This window comes from Eumetopias jubatus, unplaced genomic scaffold (genome assembly GCF_037043125.1).
Source record: "Eumetopias jubatus isolate StellerSeaLion01/CBP00866 unplaced genomic scaffold, mEumJub1_p1.0 scaffold_2, whole genome shotgun sequence".
Lineage (NCBI taxonomy): Eukaryota > Metazoa > Chordata > Mammalia > Carnivora > Otariidae > Eumetopias > Eumetopias jubatus.
Genome location: NW_028274808.1, coordinates 112,408,008 through 112,429,262, shown reverse-complemented (window position 1 = coordinate 112,429,262; position 21,255 = coordinate 112,408,008). Strand labels below are relative to the sequence as shown.

General features: G+C 38.1%; 1 protein-coding gene across 1 annotated transcript in view; it reads right to left on the bottom strand.

Moving 5' to 3' along the window:
• ELOVL6 (ELOVL fatty acid elongase 6) overlaps nt 1-21,255 on the bottom strand; it is a 138,662-nt gene that overhangs the window by 24,680 nt on the left and 92,727 nt on the right. The window lies entirely within an intron of this gene.

Below are 21,255 nucleotides of genomic sequence, written 5' to 3'. Positions count from 1 at the left end.
GAGCTGGATAAAATGGCTATAAAGAAGTCAAAGACAAAATAAGAGATGCGTGAGTAAGGATCAAGTATGCCATAATTGACTGGAGTCACAGTCTGATGCCTCTACAGAGTTTATCGTGCACTGGACTTCTTAGCTACTGAACATCTCCCCCAAATCTCTAATTATTTAACAGGGACTGTCAGTGTAGGGAGTCCCTGGATTTGGGGGTGGGGGAGAGCGTAGTGTTCAAGGAGCACGTAAGATGCCTGAAATTATATGAGAATTTTAATTATAGTGAACCATGGAGGTTAGTAAAAATGGAGATTTCCAGGCTCCAATTTAATAGCTTTGGGGGAAGCCCCAGAAATGGAAATTTTTAATAGACGTTCCAAGTGTTTTGATGCAAATGGTCCACCGGTTACAGTCTGAGAATCTCAGCAAAGTTTCTCCTCTTTCCCTGGCTTATAAAATCATATTCTACCCCCCTCTTTTTTTCATATTCCCCTTTTACGGAGGTCACAAAAGACTGTCTGGAGCTGGCACCTTTAATTTTGACCTTGCTAGTTAAGTAAAGAGCATGCACCGAGCAAAGAACATGGGTTATGGGTCAGACCAACTAATTCTGATCCTCTTACCTATAAACTGCGTCTGTGGGTAAATTTCTTAATCACTAAGCATTAGTTCCTTCATCTGGCAATAGGGACATAGTTGCATTTTACATAGAGGTGGAGCATGACATTTTGAAATATTGGTATATACAATATTAATAAGGACACTTGTGACATGTAAAATCTGAAGGAATATGAATGCCCTATATCTAAAATATACTCAAGAATGACAAAATTGCCAAGTTGACAGCCAAACTGATACAAACTATAATATTGCCACAAGAGAGTACCACATTAGTGGGAAACAGAAATACCATCTCTCCTCAGCATCTTCTGAACTATGCTGTTCTTTAGGTGCCTCAGTAGTCCTGGGTGTGATTTTTGGGGACTACTGAGCTGTTACTTTAACAGTCATGGCTGGTAAATTATAACAATGCCATCCAAGTATTCATTAAGTGGGGGGTAGAACAGAGAAACATGTATCAGAAACCAAGAACTTTGGAATGAAGAAACAAAATTTAACACAATGAAGTTACTATTAGGCATGTATTTATTGTTGTGTTTAAAATGAGTCCTATGGGGGAGGCCCCTGGCTGGCTCAGTAGGTACAGTGTGCAACTGTTCATGTCCAGGTTTTGAGTTCAAGGCCCACTTGGGGCATAGAGGTTAATTACAAATAAATAAATAGATAAAGGTATTACCTATATTTAAAAAAAAGATTTTAAAAAATAAAATTATTCCTATGAGAAAACAGATTTTGAATTATGAACGTTCTGCAATACTTGAATATTTTGAAATTTTCAAGGAATTCCTCTATCTCAAAAAATGTGACACCCTTATAATAGTATTTCCTTCATAGGTCTGTTGTGAGGATGATTAAGATAGTATAGATAAAGCACCTAGCATATATCATCTAAATTGGTTATTAGGTTTGGAAAGTTAGGGCAAAACCTAGGATTTCTTCGCTATTGTCAAGAGAGGGGACATGGTTGTTTTAAATCAGAGTAATCCAAAATTTTTTTGGAAAATGAAGAGTTTTCAGGATAAAAATTTTCCATTTAATATTGAGAACTACTTTTTGTCCCTCTCCTTCCACAAAGATTTTCATCAATGAACTTACAAGTCCCAGAGAAGTCCAGTTGAAATCCTTAGCTCTTATATTACTATAAAGCCTGAGTGGATAATAAATTTGATTTTTTCCTCTCCTTTATTTTTTGTGGTTTTGATAAGATAATCCTTTATTTAGTATTCTGTTAGGGCAACCAGAACACTCAGAAAACTTCTCCCTTAGAAGTATTTTTTATAAAATTCAGTTGCTATTCTTGCACCTTGGCTTACATTTCTTTCCTACTACAAGACCAGGGTTATGTGAACAGTCTGAAAACTTGGCAGTCAGAAAGAGTAATTATTCTCCATTTTGGACTTGGTCCAATTCAGGAAACAGTAAAAGACTTCCAGTGGTTGGCAAGCCCAGCTGTCTCTGATACTCCTCTTCATTCTATAAAAATTCCTGAATGAGTTTCTTAGTGTGCACCTGCTGTTAATATCACATCAGAGAAACTCATCTTTTCCTTTGTATAGTTACTTAAGTTGCATTAAGAAATAATCATTTAAAATTTATAGTGGGATGAAGGAGGAGTTAATATTTTTTCTGCCTCCTTGAATAAAGATTCCAAATACATGGCTTAATTAATTTTTTGAAGGGTTTAAAATTATAGATCTATTGAGGATTTGTAAAACATCTCACAGCCTTTTGCCTAGAAGTGTTTAAGGTAACAAGAAATAATGGATTGCCAGACCGAGGTGACCCTGACGCTAGGTTCAGAGGTTTCCAGTCCCTCCAGTCACTTCTACTCAAAGGTTTCAGTGAACTGCGTGTGGAATTTGCGCCAAAACCGATATCATGATGTTGTGGCTTGAATATGATAGGAGTCAAAATGAGAACCTATTAACGTTTCCTTTTCTCCACATGCTCACCAACACTTGTTATTTCTTGTCTTTTGCTAATAGCCATCCATTCTAACAAGTGTGAGTTGCTACCTCATTGTAGTTTTGATTTTGCATTTCCCTAATGATTAGTGATGTTGAACACTTTTTCATGTACCTGTTGGCCATCTGTATGTCTTTTTCGAAAAAATGTCCATTCAGATCTGCTCAGTTTAATTGGATTGTCTTTTTTTTTGCTATTGAGTTTTATGAGCTTCATATATTTTGGATATTAACCCCTTATCAGATATATGATTTGAAAATATTTTCTTCCATTCTGTAGGTTGTTTTTTTTCATTTTGTTTATGGTCCGTTTGCTGTGCAAAAGTTTTTTAGTTTGATGTAGTCCCATTTGTTTATTTTTTACTTTTGTTGTCTTTGCTTTTGGTTTCAGATCCAGAAAAATCATTACTAAGACCAATGTCAAAGAGCTTACTGCCTGTGTTTTCTTCCACGAGTTTTATGATTTCAGATCTTACATTTAAGTATTTAATCCGTTTTGAGTTAATTTTTGTGTATGGTGTAAGATAGCAGTCGAGTTTCATTCTTTTGTATTTGGCTATCTAGTTTTCCCAGGACCATTTATTGAAGAGACTGTTCTTTCCCCATTGTATATTCTCAGCTCCTCTGTCATAAATTAATTGGCATATATGTGTGGGTTTATTTCTGGGCTCTCTATTCTGTGTGCTGATCTATGGGTCTGTTTTTATGCCAATATCATCTTGTTTTGATTACTACAGCTTTCTAATACAGCTATAGTGATGCTTCCAGCTTCACTCCTTTCTCAAGATTCCTTTTGTTATTTGGAGACCTCTGAGGTTCCATATGAATTTCAGGATTGTATGTTCTATCTCTGTGAAAAATGTTATTAGAATTTTGATAGGGATTGCATTGAATCTGTAGGTTGCTTTGGGTATTATGGACACTTCAACAATATTAACTCTTTCAGTCCATGAGCACAGATTATCTTTCCATTTATTTGCATCTTCTTCAATTTTTTTTCTTCTTTTTATCAGTGTCTTTAGTTTTCAGTGTGTAGGTCTTTATCCTCTTTGGTTAAATTTATTCCTAAATAGTTTATTCATTCTGATGTAATTGTAAATGGGATTTTTTTCTTAGTTTCTCTGTCTGCTAGTTCATTATGAGTGTGTAAAAACATAATAAATTTTTGTATAACAATTTTGTATCTTGCAAATTTATTGTATTCATTTATTATTTCTAACAGGTTTTTGGTAGATACTTTAGGGTTTTCTATATGCAACACCATGTCATCTGCAAAGCACGACAGTTTTACTTCTTCCTTTCTGATCTGGATGTCTTTTATTTCTTTTTCTTGCCTAATTGCTCTGTCTAGGACTTCCAGTACTATATTGAATAAAAGTGGCAAGAGTGGGCATCCTTGTCTTGTTCCTGATCTTAGAGGAAAAGCTTTCAGCTTTTCATCACTGAGTGTAATGTTAGTTGTGGGTTTGCCATATATGGTCTTAATATTATGTTGAGGTATGTTCCCTCTATGCCCACTGTGTTAAGAATTTTTCATCATAAGTGGATGTTGAATTTTGTCAAATACTTTTTCCTGTAGCTTAAAATGATTTAATGATTTTTATCCTTCATTTGGTTAATGCGATGTATCATATTCACTTGAGGATGTAGAAACATCCTTGCATCCCTGGAATACACCCCTCTTGATCATGTTTTATGATTTTTTTTTAAAAGATTTTATTTATTTATTTGACAGAGAGAGACACAGTGAAAGAGGGAACACAAGCAGGAGATGTGCGGTAGGGAGAAGCAGGCTTCCTGCTGAGCAGGGAGCCCGATGCGGGGCTCGATCCCAGGACCCTGGGATCATGACCTGAGCTCAAGGCAGACGCTTAATGACGGAGCCACTTGTGCAATTCAGTTTGCTAAAATTTTGTAGAATATTTTTCCATCTATATTTATCAGGAATATTGGCCTGTAATATTCTTTAATTGTGGCATCCTTGTTTGGTTTTGGTATCAGGGTAATGCTGACTTTGTAAAATGAGTGTGGAAGTAATCCTTCCTTTTCTATACTTTGTATGAGTTCGAGAGGGATTGGTATTAATTCTTTTGAATGTTTGGTAGAATTCAGCAGTGAAGCTGCCTGGGCTTTTGTCTGTGTTTGTGTTTGTGTTTTTTTTAACTCATTTAATCTCCTTACTAGTAGTAGGTCTGTTCTGATTTTCTTTGTAGGGTGTATGTTTTTAGGAATTTACCCATTTCTTCTGGGATGTCCAATTTGTGGGCATATAATTGCTCACAGTAATCTCTTATGATGCTTTGTATTTCTGTAGTATCAGTTTAAAGATCTCCTCTTTCATTTCTGAATTTATTTGAATCCTCTCTTTTTTACTAGGTTAGTCCAGATAAAGATTTGTCAATTGTTTATCTTTTCAAGAACCAGCTCTTAGTTTCATTGGCCTTTATTTTTCTTTAGTCTCTATTTCATTTATTTCTGTCCTAATCTTTGTGATATACTTCCCTCTGCTAACTTTGGGCTTTGTTTTTCTTTTTCTTTTTCGTGACGTTAGGTTGAGATTTTCTTCTTTCTTGAGCTAGGCATTTATCGCTATAAACTTCTCTCTTATTATTGCCTTTGCTGCATCCTGTATGTTTTGCTATGTTATATTTCCATTTTCATTTGTTTCAAGGTATTTTTAATTTTTCTTTTGATTTCTTCTTTGACCCACTTGTTGTTCGGGAGCATGTTGTTTAATCTCTGCATATTTGCAAATTTCCCAGTTTTCTTCTTGTAATTGATTTCTGGTCATGTTACTGTGCTTGGAAAAGATGCTTGGTATAATTTCAATCCTCTTAAGTTTATAAAGACTTGTGTTATGGCTTAATATATTATCTCTCCCAGAGAATGTTCCACGTATGCTTGAGAAGAATGTACTCTATTGCCTTTCGATGGAATGTTCTGTGTTCTGGCTTAATATATTATCTCTCCCAGAGAATGTTCCACGTATGCTTGAGAAGAATGTATTCTATTGCCTTTCGATGGAATGTTCTGTATATATCTGATAAGTCCATCTGGTCTAACAAACCTTTGTGATTATCCAAGCAGTCTATTTTATTTTTAATGTCTCCCAGTAGTTGAGGATATGCCAAGATCTATCAATGTCCCAAATGGGAGGATCTCTCTCAGCTCTTAGATTCAGGTTGATTGGGTGATAGACCCTCAGGCAGAGCAGCTTATAACAAGTGCAAATATACAGTCCTGAAACCACAAACATAAGCCTGCTGGTCACCACGGCAAGCTGATCTGGAGGTGTCCCCTGGCAGCAGCCACAAAAATCAGGGCAGCAGACAAGACCATATGTTCCTTTCTGGGAAACACCTGCAAGCTGGAGCAAGGCAGAGGAGAGCACAAAGATGGTGCCCACCGGCCTCTGTCCCTGGAGAGTACCCCAGCAGCCCCCTACATGTGTGTTAAATTAGATGCTTGCTCCTTAGTCTGATGCTTTCAAATAAACAAATGAGCCTCTTGATCAGCTGTTTCTCACTGGGCCCCGGGATGGGTGAGCGCCAGCACACAAGTCTTTTAAGAGCCGCTTCTCGGGTTGATATAGCCCTACAGGTCTTGTGTGCTCAAACCTCATTGATTTTCAAAGCTAGATGTTTTGGGGCTTCATGTCCCAGGTGCACATCTTAAAAGTTGGGATGTCTGATGTGGGGTTCAAACACTTCACTCCTCAGCAAAAAGCTCCAGGTTTTCAGCTGACCTCCCTATTATGGGTCATTGTGCCTAGGGTGGGGTTTATGATGAGACTGTGTCTCAAGTCACTCCTACCAACTTCAATGTGGGTTTTTTCCCGTTCACCTGATGTGTAGGAGTCTCTCAGCTGGTTTTTAAAATTTTTTTTCAGAGGAAACTGTTCCATATGTAGCTATAGATTTGGTGTGTCCATGGGAGGAGGTGAGTTCAGGATCTTCCTCTGTTGCCATCTTAATCTGGAATCTGCCTTTTCTTTTAATGACTTCAAACTTTAACCCAGTTCTACTCTGTGAACTTAAGGATCAAAGTCCATAGGAGCACAGAAAATTACATACACATCCTAGAGATATCAATCAGCAGATTAGAGAACACTCAAGTACATTTCCTTCACTCCTAGGTGTGATTAAAAATGGGTTTGGTCTCAGCAAAAACATATGAGGTGGCATTAAACATTACAAGATGTTAAGATAAAATCTCCTGAGCCAGACTGTCTGCTCAAGATTGCAAAAGTTCTAAGAATTAGGTTTCTTCTCAGCTCTCCTCTCCTAAGTTCTGCAGTCTTGCTCTGGACACTTTTGAATTTTTTTTTTCTTCCCCCGGTACCAACCTAGTGTAACTCCAGTTTAAAGCTAAACCCTTATAGAGAACCCAAATCAATATCTCCCACATAAGACGATCCTGAGTAGCTAATGATTCATAATTTCAAACTGTAGACAATTATGGAAAGCTGTATTGAAGATTTCCGCTCCAGCTCTGGGTTAAAACAAATGCCTAGAATCAGTGAGCAATCTCTCTTGGCTACTTCAATTACCCTGCACATCCTTTCTAAGTCTGTGATGCTTATCCACTTCCCAGGATGAAAAAATTTAAAAAGGCCACCTCTCTGTCCACCCTTATACCAGTAGTAATGAAATGGAAGGAGGAAAAGTAAACCATTGTTTTATTATGCCGTTAGGGAAATGCCATGTATGAACAATGAAGTATTTTAATTATATATATTTGATTCCAAATCCTAAGGCTCTGAAAACTGTAAGAACTATTATGAATGCAAATGAAGGCAGTGAAGATTGCTTGGGTACTACAGACTCCTACCGGCATGACAATTTAGTATAAGCAATTGACAGGAAGGGAGCAAACAACCCCCACCAATTTTCACCTGCAAATGTTTTGCAACAAATGGTAGGGAAAGAATTGCAAGGAGACCTAGCTACCAGTTAAACTGTTGGTAGCACTGGCTAAAGGAATTGCTGGTTGTAAGGGAGAAACCCAGGCGCTCTATTTCACATGCAAACTCAAGTGAGAGCTAGGCAACCTGTCAGGTCCATGGCATCATCAAAAACAAATGAGCAGGTCCTAGCTGGAGTGCTGGGTTGAAATCCAGAGGAGAAAAATTGATTGCTTTCATGAAAGAACTGCCAATACTTTTAAGATTGAGGTCAGAAGAAGCTTGCAATAGTTGTTTCATATGGGAAAGGCATTATATTTAGGAGGATGACTTTTACTTATTTAACAGCAGTGGGTAATCCTAGTGTAAGTGACCAATGTTTCTTTATTGAACCCTGATCTCATGTCTTTTCTATGGTTCTCCACTGTCCTTGAGGACATGGGGACCATGAAGGGAAGGAAGATTCAGTTCTCAGTATTTTCAATTAAGTTTCTGCTTACTAAATGGCCCTCTTCAGAAAAAAACTTGTAGTACTTTCGCATGTCATTCCTTTTTCGGATGCGTTCAGCCAGTCTACTACTGTGGTTAAGTCAACTTAATAATGGGGGTGGGGAGATGGGCAAAATAAGTAAAGGGGATTAAGAGGCTCAAACTTGCAGTTATAAAATAAATAAGTCACTGGGATGAAGGGTACAGCATAGAGAGTAGTCAACGGTATTGTAATAACTTTATATGGTGACAGATGGTAAATCAGACTTCTCATGGTGAGCAGCTGCATGATATATGGAATTGTTGAATCACCATGAAACTAATATAACATTATATGTCATTATATGTCAACTGTACTTCAGCATTTTAAAATTTTAAAAAATTACCAATGTCAGCATCATCTGATGCATTCCAGATTAGGCAATTTCATAAAAAGTTAGGTCTGAACATTTTTTTAAGGAATCAATTCTTCATTCAAAATCTTACAGTTTTTGTTCAGTTGGTTTTTGTTCTTTTTTTTTTTTTTACCTCGCTAACATAAAGGATTGCTTAAAAATTTGTGAGGTAACATAGAAGTTTAAATACTGCAATCCTTAACTCAGTCTTAACCCAGAACAATCCTTAAAAAATGCTCTAGGGGTTATTATACTTATATCCTAAATTACCATGCGATCTCTTCAAGAATGCTCACGTTATTTCTCACACACGTTTCAGAAAAACTATCATACTCCAGCTATTTAAATACTAATTCATTTTGGTAAAATGATGGAAGACGTCGTACAAGTCAGCTGTCTCAAGTTGTTATAGCAGCAGTAATAGGAACATATTACTGAAGTCCCGTTTTTGTCCTAACTCAAATATATTACAGAGAATTGAAATTACAATGAAAGAATCTCAAGTTTAGTGTTAAATTACAGAAAAGGCATGTGCCAAAATATTAACAATAAATATCTGTGTGTAGTGAGATTAAAGGCTTTCTCTGTGTTTCCCATGGTTTCAGTCTTATACAGAGGGACTTTTCTCTTCTATAACTAGAAAAAGAAATTATTTAATAAAAAAATACTACTGAATAGCATTTCCAATTATAAGTAGGCAAATGTTGCCAAGTGGACTGCCTTTTTGGCAGAAGGAGAGGCCATTCTTTACCTGTGCTTACATTAACCTGCAGCTCTTTCCATGCCTTTCATTGGTGATGGTCCGAGTTTTCTATAAACTTTTTTTAAAAAAGATTTTGAGGGGGAGAGAGAGAGATTGTGGTAAAGAATCTCAAGCAGATTCCAAGCTGAGCTCGGACCCTGCCAGGGGCTCGATCTCACGACTATGAGTTCACCTGAGCCAAAACCAAGAGTCACACATTTAACCAACTGAGCCACCCAGGCACCCCTAAACTTTTTACATTTATAACAAACTGCCATAAATCATAAGCTTATGTCCTATCTGGACTTAATCATTACACAATGAGTGGATGTTTTTGGAAGGAAATAGATAAATCAGGCAAGTCTGGAGCCACAGAGTGACTTGCAGTCACTGCCCATCCTAAAGTAAGGAGGGGCCAGCCTGCTCACTGGCCAGAGCCCAAAGTGCCACCTGCAAAGCAGAATGACCTTTGTTTTCCTGGCTTCTTGTCAGTAAGTCCTTTTCACAGCAGCTTGGAATTCTCCTTCACAATGCACATTTTTATTTAAAAAAAAAACAAGAAAATATCATACATTTACTTACTTAATTATTGTTCTCTTGGAATTAAAAATTGGTAGTTCCCGGATTCAAGGGAGAAGCGGAAAATTTTTCTTATTTCCCCCTTTGGAAAGAAAGACTTTCCAAAAAAGGAAAGGAGAGTTACTAACAACTGTTTACAAGGTCCCCCTCTGTTCATTTCCCTTTTTGATTAAAAAAATATATATATATATATATATATATATATATAGCACCTATTTGGACCTTACAGATGCAGCATAAGAGCAGACAAAAATTCCTGCCCTTGTGGCATTCATAGTTCAGTAGGAGGAGAATGAACAAGATTAGTAAAACATAGAGTGGGCTAGAAGGTAGCAAGTGCCAAGGAGAAAAATAAATCAGGCAAGGGCAGTAAGGAGTGTGTGGCGGGGACTGTTGTGATTTTAGAGAGAAAGGCTGAAGAAGGTCTTACCAAGAAGGTAAAAAAAATTTTTTTTGAAGATTTTATTTATTTATTTGACAGAGAGAGAGAGAGAGAGAGAGAGACAGCGAGAGAGGGAATACAAGCAGGGGGAGTGGGAGAGGGAGAAGCAGGCTTCCCGCGGAGCAGGGACCTGGATACGGGGCTCGATCCTGGGATCATGACCTGAGTTGAAGGCAGAGGCTTTTTTTTTATTTAATTTAATTTTATTATGTTATGTTAGTCACCATACAATACATCATTACTTTTTTTTTTAAGATTTTATTTATTTGAGAGAGAGAATGAGCATGAGAGGAGGTAGAGTCAGAGGGAGAAGCAGACTCCCTGCTGTGCAGGGAGCCTGATGTGGGACTCGATCCTGAGACTCCATGATCATGACCTGAGCCGAAGGCAGTCGCTTAACCAATTCAGCCACCCAGGTGCCCCACATCATTAGTTTTTGTTGTAGTGATCCACAACTCGATTGTTTTCGTGTAACACCCAGGGCTCCCTGCAGTACATGCCCTCCTTAATACCCATCACCGGGCTAACTCATCCCCCAGCCCCCTCCCCTCTAAAACCCTCAGTTTGTTTCTCGGGGTCCATAGTCTCTCATGATTCGTCTCCCCCTCCAATTCCCCCCCTTTATTTTTCCCTTCCTTCTCCTAATGTCCTTATGTTCCACAAATAAGTGAAACCATATGATAATTGACTTTCTCTGCTTGACTTACTTCACGTAGCAAAATCTCCTCCAGTCCCATCCATGTTGATGTAAAAGTTGGGTATTCATCCTTTCTGATGGCTGAGTAGTATTCCACTGTATATATGGACCACATCTTCTTTATCCATTTGTCTTGGCTCTTTCCACAGTTTGACTATTGTGGACATTGCTGCTATGAACATGGGGTGTATGTGGCCCTTCTTTTCACTACATCTGTGTCTTTGGGGTAAATACCCAGCAGTGCAATTGCTGGGTCCATGGTGTAGCTCTATTTTTAATTTTTTAAGGCACCTCCACACTGTTATCCAAAGTGGCTGTACCAGCTTGCATTCCCACCAACAGTGTAAGAGGGTTCCCCTTTCTCCACAACCTCTCCAACATTTGTTGTTTCTTGCCTTGTCAATTTTTGCCACTCTAACTGGTGTAAGGTGGTATCTCCGTGTGGTTTTGATTTGAATTTCCCTGATAGCTAATGATGATGAACATTTTTTCATGTGTCTGTTAGCCATTTGTATATCTTCTTTGGAGAAGTGTCTGTTCATATCTTCTGCCCATTTTTTGACTTGATTATTTGTTTTTTGGGTGTTGAGTTTGAGAAGTTCTTTATAGACCTTGGAAATCAGCGCTTTGTCTGTAGTGTCATTTGCAAATGTCTTCTCCCATTCTGGGGGTTGCCTCTTTGTTTTGTTGACTGTTTCCTTTGTTGTGCAGAAGCTTTTTATTTTGATGAAGTCCCAAACGTATGGTGCTGGGAAAATTGGACAGTTATATGCAGAAGAATGAAACTCGGCCATTCTCTAACACCATACACAAAGATAAACTCAAAATGGATGAAAGACCTCAGTGTGAGACAGGAATCCATCAAAATCCTAGAGAAGAACATGGGCAGTAACCTGTTTGACATTGGCCACAGCAACTTCTTTCAGGATACATCTCCAAAGGCTAGTGAAACGAAGGCAGATGCTTAACGACTGAGCCACCCAGGCGCCTCAAGAAGGTAAAATTTGAGCAAAGACTTGAAGACGAGGGAGAAGCCATTGGAATACCCAGACAAGGAGCATTCTGGGGAGAGGAGGGAAAGTGGGAGGAACCTGAAGGAGCAGCCTAACTAGCACGTTTAAGGAATGGGGCTGAGGGGGGACGGGGGGCTGGGGGGATGGCAGAGAAGGGGAGAGGAGGAGGCGAGGAGGGGAGGAGGAGGGGAGGTCAGAGAATAACAAAGACCAGATTGTGTAGGGCTTTGCAGGCCTTTGGAAGGCCCCTGCAATTACATAACATCAATCTCAGATTTCTTTTTTTTTTTTTTAATTGAGATATAAATGACATGGAGCATTATATTAGTTTTAGGTGTACAACCGAATAATTCAATATTTATACATATTGCAAAATGGTCACCACAATGAGTCTAGTTAACATCCATCAATACAGTTATGATCTTTGTTCTTGTGCTGAGAGCTTTTAAGATCTATTCTCTTAGCCACTGTCAAATATGCACTACAGTGCTGTTAACTATAGTCACCACACGGTACATTACATCCACATGCTGTACTTACTTCATAACTGACAGTCTGTACCTTTCTGCCTTCTTGCCTACCTCCTACCCCCTGCCTGTGGCAACCACCAACCTATTCTCTGAGTTTGCAATTTTTTGCTTTCTTTTAAGATTCCACATATGTATGAGATTATACAGTAATCTTTGTCTTTGGCTGGCTCATTTTCACTTAGCATAATACTCTCAAGGTCCATCCATGTTGTCACAAATGGCAAGATTTTATTCCTTTTTATGGACAAATCATATTCCATTCTCTCTCTCTCTTTCACATTTTCTTTACCCATTCATCCATCGATGGGCACTTAAGTTGCTTCCGTGTCTTGGCTATTATAAGTAATGCTGCAATGAACACAGAGGTGCATGTATCTTTAAGTTAATGTTTTCGTTTCCTCCAGATAAATCCCCAGAAATGGAATTGCTGGGTCATACGGTAGTTCTAGTTCTAATTTTTTAAGAACCCTCCATTTGGTTTTCCATAATGGCTATGTCAATTTACATTCCCACCAAAAGTGCACAGGGGTTCCCTTTCTTCTGCATTCTTGCCAACTCTTAGTGTTTCTTGTCTTTTCCAGATTTCCTAAAGTTTGCCTATAGTTTCACAGATGAAGCCTCATGATACCAAATGCAGACTGGACTGGGGTATGTCTGACACAAGTGACCACAAGAAATATAAAGGATGAACAGTGAAATGACTGAAAATGCCGAGCGCACATGACTGGAGGAGCGGCCAAAGGTGAGACTTTTTTTAATCTATTAATTCAGAAACTCTGTGCATGCCAAGGTGTTCCAGGAACAGCCTGACACAGTTTGGCCTCAAGGAACTCATATAGTCTCCCAGGAGGCACATTGGGAAGGCAGCATATGGTCTGGTTAAATGATGCACAGCAGCGAGCTTGGTAGAAGCTGTGATACGTCCTAAAGTGATATGTGTTAAGACTTCATAGAGATGGCATTCTAAGTGAAATCCAAGCGATGGTTAATACTTAAAGGAAAAAAAAATGGAGGAAGAATGAAGAAAGAGAAGGAGGTGTGGGGTGTTCAGAGACATGAAATTAGGATGGGCAAAGTGTGTTTGTTTTGAATGGAAACGTATGTTGCCTTGAATGGAAGATGTGTATGGGGCAGTGGTGAAAGGTGGGTCAGGGTAAGATCGTCATTTTTTTTATGGACAGATTGAAGTTTTAACTGATAGGCAAAGGGGTTTCAATGGAAGTTTAGACAGGAAAATGGAATGGGTGGAGTGTGGAGTCGCTTGGACAGAGAAAACATTTGGGAGATGGCAATTAGTGGCGGCAAATACTCAAGCAGTAAAGCGGTGAAAGTCATGACTGGAGTGGCCAGTGTGGACATGGAGAGGTGTAGACAGCTACCCCAGATATTTGAGAAGAATTATATATAACCTAGTGACTGGTTACAATATTTTGAAGGATTTAAAGATGTTCGCTAAGAAAATGGTGACAAATTTTGAGATATTTCATGGGGTCAACAAAAAGGGACCTGGCTTGAAGATTTTAAATTTGAGTGATGATATGCCAGATATTTTGAAGGGTTACAGATAGGGGAGCAATTTTCAGGGGCGAGGCAATGCTAAAAAGAAAAACCTGTTAGGGCGAAGTTGGCAAATGATTATTGGTATTTCTCCTTTTCCTGTTTCGTCGAGCCAACACAATCTCTCTGTGGGTATAAACAGAAGAGCCATTTCATTTCCCATTTAAGTTGGGACATTTTGCGAGTGAGAGGGGAGCTACGAATCATTACAGCGGGACAAGGGGCAGAGAACGAGGGCTGTCCAGAGCCAGTGAGCATGTATAGATCCCAGTTTATAAGCGCTCTCTTACTTTTTCAAGGATGGAGAGTTGCCCTTCCTTATCTTTATTATTGCTCTTGTTTTCTCAAAAGGAGTCAAGCGATTCAATTAGTGTCACTTCATTGTCATTTGAGGCTATAGTCTATTCTGGTTAATGAAGTAGCTTAGGTCCTGTAACTCCTCTCAATCGATGCTCCTGGCACGACTAATGAAGTGTGGAGGGGGAGTGCCTAAAGGGTTCATGTGTGTGTGTGTGTGTGTGTGTGTGTGTGTGTGTGTGTGTGTCACACACTGAGGAGGAGCAGGCAGGGAAAAGAGCTCTCTTTATCCTGTAGTGGTCATCTGTTCGGTAGTTCCTCTGCTGCAAAAGTAGTTTTAACAGAATAGCAAAATTGATATTCAAACTGAGTCCAACTGTGGAGAGTATTAAGCAGCTCTCAGGTAGGAAGGGACTCAAATTCAACTCAAAATGCTAAAGAAAGTCATTATCTTTCAGACTCGACCTTGTCATCTTCATGTATGAAAATGTTAACAGGGTGCCCTTCATCAGGGAAGGAAGTCAACTCTGGAAGTACCGAGTAAAATGTAGGGATGAATTTTCCTAGGGCAGTGGACTTTTCTGCCTTTACTGTTTATTAGGCTTCCTGCCTTAGTAATTTATTGGGTTTTTTATTCAGTGTAGATGCTTCACATTTCTCTTGATGCAAAGGGAAACAAAATGTGTTTTGCTGTCGTTCTTGGGCCTGACCTTTGAAACAATCATGTTATCTGGCTATTGTGTTATGTCTAGTCTCTGTGGTTTTACAGTTGATTTTTGAGAAAAATCTATTTGATTCGGCAAAGAAAACTTTTATACACCCTGCCTTCAGGAACGAAGATTTTTCTATACATCTATTAGTTACAGTTTAAAAAATGAGACAGAAGCTATGATTTATAAATATGGCATCAGAAGCAAAGCATGCAATGATTTCTATGGTTCTTTGATAAAATGGCACAAAATCCAGAGAGGAAGAAAGGCAAAAAGTATTGAGATATATATATATATACACACACACACATACATATATATGCCAATATATATATCAATAAAGTCATATTTTACATTTTCAAATAGACTCTACGGAGAAACAAAACATTTTGACAAAATGAGATGATGAACAAATGTTTAAATGAGCAATATCTGACTTCCATCTGTCTATACGTTGTCCATCAGACCATATATCTGTATACAATATAGAAATACTAGATGGTCTTTAAGAGTCAAACAACAAATGGACAGAAAAGAGATGTCCTAAAATTATTCTTTCAGTCATACATACATTCTTACTCAGAACAGTTGTCTGAAAAGAGAAGACACAAAGTATTCTTAATTCTAACTATAAACTTGCCATTAGGGAGGGAGGGGAAGTATGAGGGTCAATAGGGTAAAATTTGTGTTTGGATATAAGCTTGTTTTATTTAATGTATACCAGCATTTTGCCAGAATCTTATTAAGTACAATTGCTAGCTTTTCTTTTGAAAAGTAGATTTTTTTCATTATTTGCTTTCAACTAAAACAAAAAACAAAAAACCTGCCATCCATACTTTGTATCAAAGCAATTATCTTTATTTTGTTTGACCTATTTGTAATGACATAAAAATCTTACAAAAAAAGAGCTGAAGACTTCATTCGACCCTCATTCCTTCTGCCTCGCCAGAAACAGAGATAATCACTAGCCTGAACCTTTCAAATGTTATTTTTTTTGCTATTACTGCATATGTTAATAAATAAAATGTAGTGTTAATTTATGGGTTATGAAACTTTTCAGATGAGGCATTACATTCCCATGATTATTCAGCAGCTTGCTTTTTTTTTTTTTTTTTTACCACTCAACATATGCTTTCTAGAGGTATCTTTTCCTTTGTTACTTTTGCCTCCCTTGGTGCTACATTTAAAAATGTGAAATTTCTAACCTGTTATCAATACAAAAGGAGCTTTACTCCTGTCACATTTACAGTTTATATACCCATTTCTTTTATATCATTACTATCACCAGAATCATTCTCTGTAATGTTGTTCTTTGTAGATCAAGAGTGACCACTTTTGGTAACCATAGAACAAAATTCTAGACCAGAGATGCTTCAGTATAAATTGATTAAGTTATTCTGAAATTTGTCATTTTCAACATCCATTCATTATACAGTTCAGTGATGTATTTCCCCTTCAACAAGTTTTTTAGATGTCATATTTTGTCATCTGAATAGTTTCAGTTGGTTTTACTATGTATTTGTTGCTTAACAATAATAAGACTGTTACTAATAATTCTCCAGATATTCAACACTGATGTGTGTGTAAAAAAAAATCACAAATAGATTTAATTAAACACCATTCATCTGCTGCTCTGCACTGTTAAACATACTTTTCTAAATGTTTCTGGTGCTGTCTTTAAACACTTTGTTCTTGGAAATCTCACTAAAGAAAGACAAAGAATTTTTTTTTTTATTAAGCTTGAATATATTTTATACTTAGGGCAGATGTGTATGCTAGATTTTGTGGTTTTCAAAAATTGTAATAAAATTTTTTTGTGCTATTTCAATTTTCAGTAGCAAATGTGTGTGTAGAAGATCTTATTAAAATTGACTTATTCGAATACCTCTTAAAAAAAAAAAGCCGACACTGAAATTTAATGACAAAAAATACAGCCAGGAAATAAAAATGAGTTTCAATGGGAAAAATGGCCAGTTAATAACAAGGTGAGAAGTCAAACTGCAAAGCACAGAACATTTGGCTTTTTTCTTTTTTTAAAGTGATTATTTTTGGTTGGTCTTTTTTTTTTTTTTAAGATTTTATTTATTTGACAGAGAGAGACACAGTAAGAGAGGGAACACAAGCAGGAGGAGTGGGAGAGGGAAAAGCAGGCTTCCCGCAGAGCAGGGAGCCTGATGTGGGGCTTGATCCCAGGACCTTGGGATCATGACCTGAGCCGAAGGCAGATGCTTAATGACTGAGCCACCCAGGCGCCCCAGAACATTTGGCTTTGTGCAAATAAAAGCTAACAAGGTTGAGGCCAGAGTGAATCACCAGGAAACATGAGTAAGCAAATCTGGAGCAAGTGTGATACTGGCATCTAAAAATATGCAGCACATCTTACCCTGATGTACACTGACTAGGCCCCCTGCTTTGAACTGTTAATAAGTCGGAGACCAGGAAGGCCAATTAAAACTCCTAATGCTACCAAAGACAAGAAAACACTGCCCCACAGATACCGGATGAAGGCTGCTGGAGTCAGAAGCACGCACATCTCTACCCCATCTAGAAGGATTTGGAGTTATTAAATAAATACATAGAAAATGCTTTACAAATCAACTGTAGTAACCCAGCCGAGCTACCATAGCAACATAGTTTAATGACTTAGTGATGTTGAAGAAGAATGGATCAGAGGCACCTTGAAGTGTTTGATGATTTTTGCCGGGAGAAACAATCTCATCTAAAGGATTTACTAATTCAAAGTACCAGAATTTTTCTCAGTATTTATCCTAAGGAAAGATTCAAATATCTAGGGCCGAATGCCACACAGAATTAGCTCATCAAATAAGGAAATGCTTGTCCTTAGGTCAGGTGGGATGTAGGTAGGGCACTGTGTCATCATCCCTAGGGACTCAATGACAGCAGACGCTGATGATTGGAATCTGAAAAGGGTGGGGCAGGTGCTGGGTGATGGGGAGAAACTGCCAGGAAAACTTGGAGAAATCATTCTCAAATAAAATGAATACATTGCAGGCCTGGTGGAAACTCAGTCGTGATCATATTCTACTGACTCCATCCAAACTTAGGACAGCTTTCAATAAATTAAATGGTATATGGCTTGTATGAAGGCTACTATCATATATTCAGTCAATATCCAAAAGTAAAGAGAAAGAAGAATATTCTATAAGCAATTCTTGCCAAACTAGATTAAACCCCACACCACTTTCTGAAGTAGATTGGTATGAAGACAGGGTTTTATTTTTGCTTAAGTACTTGGCATATCCAAATTAATTCCTATCTCAGTTGTCTTCATCCATGAATAAACACAGTGTGTGGCATCTGCAAATCAGTCTCTGGCTACTACAAAAAGCTAATGGGCGAGCTTGAAATTATTCCTAAGCAGCAAAATACAGACACATACACACACACAAAATCACATTTTCAATGATTTAAAAAAAACACACACACACAAAACTAGCTGTTCCTCCCCTCCCTGCATTTTTAATTCCTCTAACTCAAAATTTTGGTTCTCTTTCCCTTTCTTTCTTTTTCCAAATAGATCATATCTTATCCTATAGTGGTGAAGAGGGGGGAAGTCGAACAGAAGCAGGCCATTGAATGCAAGAATGTCTCCCGAGCAAGGAATTTTTTAACTTCTCTGTTGGGCCCCATTGGCAGATGGACTTGAAAATTTGTTAATTACAGTAAGGTAAAAGCCATTCAAAAATATATTCTTTTGGGAACTTGGATTTTGGCATGAGAGGAAGGAGGTGTAAGAACATAAGTAAAATACTCTCTACTAGCAAATATGAACTACAAGTATCAGAGCCAGCTCTTGAAAAAAAAATTTCTGTTTCTGGCCTCTGAAAGGCCTAGAAATAAGAACTACCTTAGCCACAACAACCACCCCACCCCCAGAACTCAGTGGTTTGTAAATACTATCTCCCCTCCCCCAAAGAAGCTGGGGCTCCTTGGAGAAATGGCTCACTCCAGTTCTGGGTAAGGAATATGCAATATGCCTGGCCTGGAATATCTTGTCATCCCCGCTCCCCGCCCCGCCGCCAAAAAAAAAAAAAAATCAAGCTATGAGCACTATCAGTGCATGTGAAAGGATTCAGGAGCCAACTCGAAGAGACTCACACTGGCCAAAGATGGATAATTCAGCATCAAAAAGAATAAGAGCAATGAACAAAAACATACCTAAATCAAATTCATCTAAAAATCAATGACACATAAAGTCTAAATCCATGAGTTCATAATGATACCTAAGGAAAAAGAAACATTGTTATTTACGTGCCAGGTAATCAAATTAATTTATCTTTTGGAAAATGATAAATATGGCAAAAGAACCAAGCACTTATACTGCCTTTGCTATAATAACTCTATATACTTTAGGATAACTGCATAGTTGATAAAGGTAAATTTCTTCTTGTCGGATGTGAAAACTAAATATAATCAAACTTCTAGATCTAACTACCAACTGATAAGAAATACAGGGGGCAGCAGAATGCAATCAGCAAGATCAACAAGTCTGGGGAAACTGAGAGGGGCAAATGTGTGCTTTCTTTGAAGGATGGATGGGGAGCTGGGAGTTGGGGGAGGGCTGAGGAGAGAGGAAAGTAGAAAACTCTAAGTTAAGAGAAACCAACCAATGGAAATGTATGGATCTTATTTTGATCCAGATTCTTAAAGATAAATTGAAAAAAAATTTTATGAGACAACTGGGAAAATCTGAACACTGAAGGATAATAGATGATTACTCATTTAAGTGATCATAATACTCTGGTCGGTGTTTAAAAATGAGTACTTAACTTTTAGAAGTGGTATCATTTCATTCAAAAATAGTTAAGTTTGTATTATTTCCAAAGAATTTGGGGGAAAGAGGAAAGTTGGTAGGTGAAAGAAGATTAACCCATTTTGGTAATAATTCTTTCAGCAGGGTAACTGGGGCACCGGGGCGCTCCTTGTACTCTTCTCTGCTCCTAAGTGTTCAAGTTTTTTTAAAAAAACAAAAGATAAAGGCTTTTGTTGAAAACTATGTAAAATGCTGAAAGGCATCATTAGGATAAAGATTAACTTTTTCCTTGGGACACCTGGGTGCCTCAGTTGGCTAGCTCCTGACTCTCGATTTCGGCTCCAGTCAAGATCTCAGGGTTGTGGGATTGAGCCCCGTGTGGGTGTGCCTCCTTTTCCTTCTCCCTCTGCTCCTCCCCCCAGCCCTGTGCTCAGGCTCACTCTCTCTAAACTAAATAATTAAAATCTTAAAAAAAAAAAAAAGATAACTTTTTCCTCAAATACAAAAATACTTTAGTAGAATCAGGCTCTGTGAACCTTAGATGTGAACAAAAATGAAAAATGCTACTTTGTATTATAGAGAATCATGTCCTGATTCAGATTAAAATTGAAGAATTTTTTAGTGACAGATCCAAATCAGGAGTACTTCAAATGTAGAACTTACAAAACGCACCGAATCAGAGGATAGCCACGGGAAGCACGCAAATGAGTGTTTGGAGGCAGGGATCTGACATAATGGAAATGTGCAGATCGTCAGAGTTTATGAAAATTCTCTTCCTGCCCGATCCTTTTTAAAAAAGCCTTAAATGACTAATGAGGGTTTTAATGATACCATCTATTTCTGCTTAGTGGAACAGTTAATATGTAGTATGAAAAAATAAAAATGAATAGTCATAAATATTAAAATAGTTACTTATTTGTAGGATATCTCCTCCACTCCCCCTTACCCCAAGCCTAGTTACAAACTTGTGGGTTTGACAAGCAGAACACAAATAGAGCAGGTGCCTTTGTTAGTGTTGAAAGTATTTTCTGGCACTTGTATGGATACCAGCTGTGTGCTAATTAATCTTGTGATGGCCTAGATCATCAAATATTACAAAGCTAGAAAAGCTCCTTCAAGCTTCCAAGAATGTGTCTGAATGTTGGCTGCCAGGTGCCTCTGGAGAGATGGGCCTGGTCCTGACAGCCTCTACGATGAGTTCTAGCCAGTACAATGTTAAGAACTGGTTGCATAAACATAGGCCAGCAAGTCAGCTCCAGGCAATGGGGGTGAATGGTGCCTTTGGGGATGCAGAGCTAACAGCATTCTCTGGTCTAGTAATACTGACAGAGATAGGTGTCCAGTATCCACTCATGTGTTGGGGTACCATTTTTTGATTACATATTAGTCAGTAACAGCATACCCAGCACATTTAAACCCTACTCTGCCATTGATCAATAGTTTACCAGTGTGGCTTTGCATTTAGCCCTTCGGCTATATTTAAGCAACAACAATAATGGAACTGACACATTGCTTCTAGGCCTACGAGATAAACTGGATCACTGCTGAGCA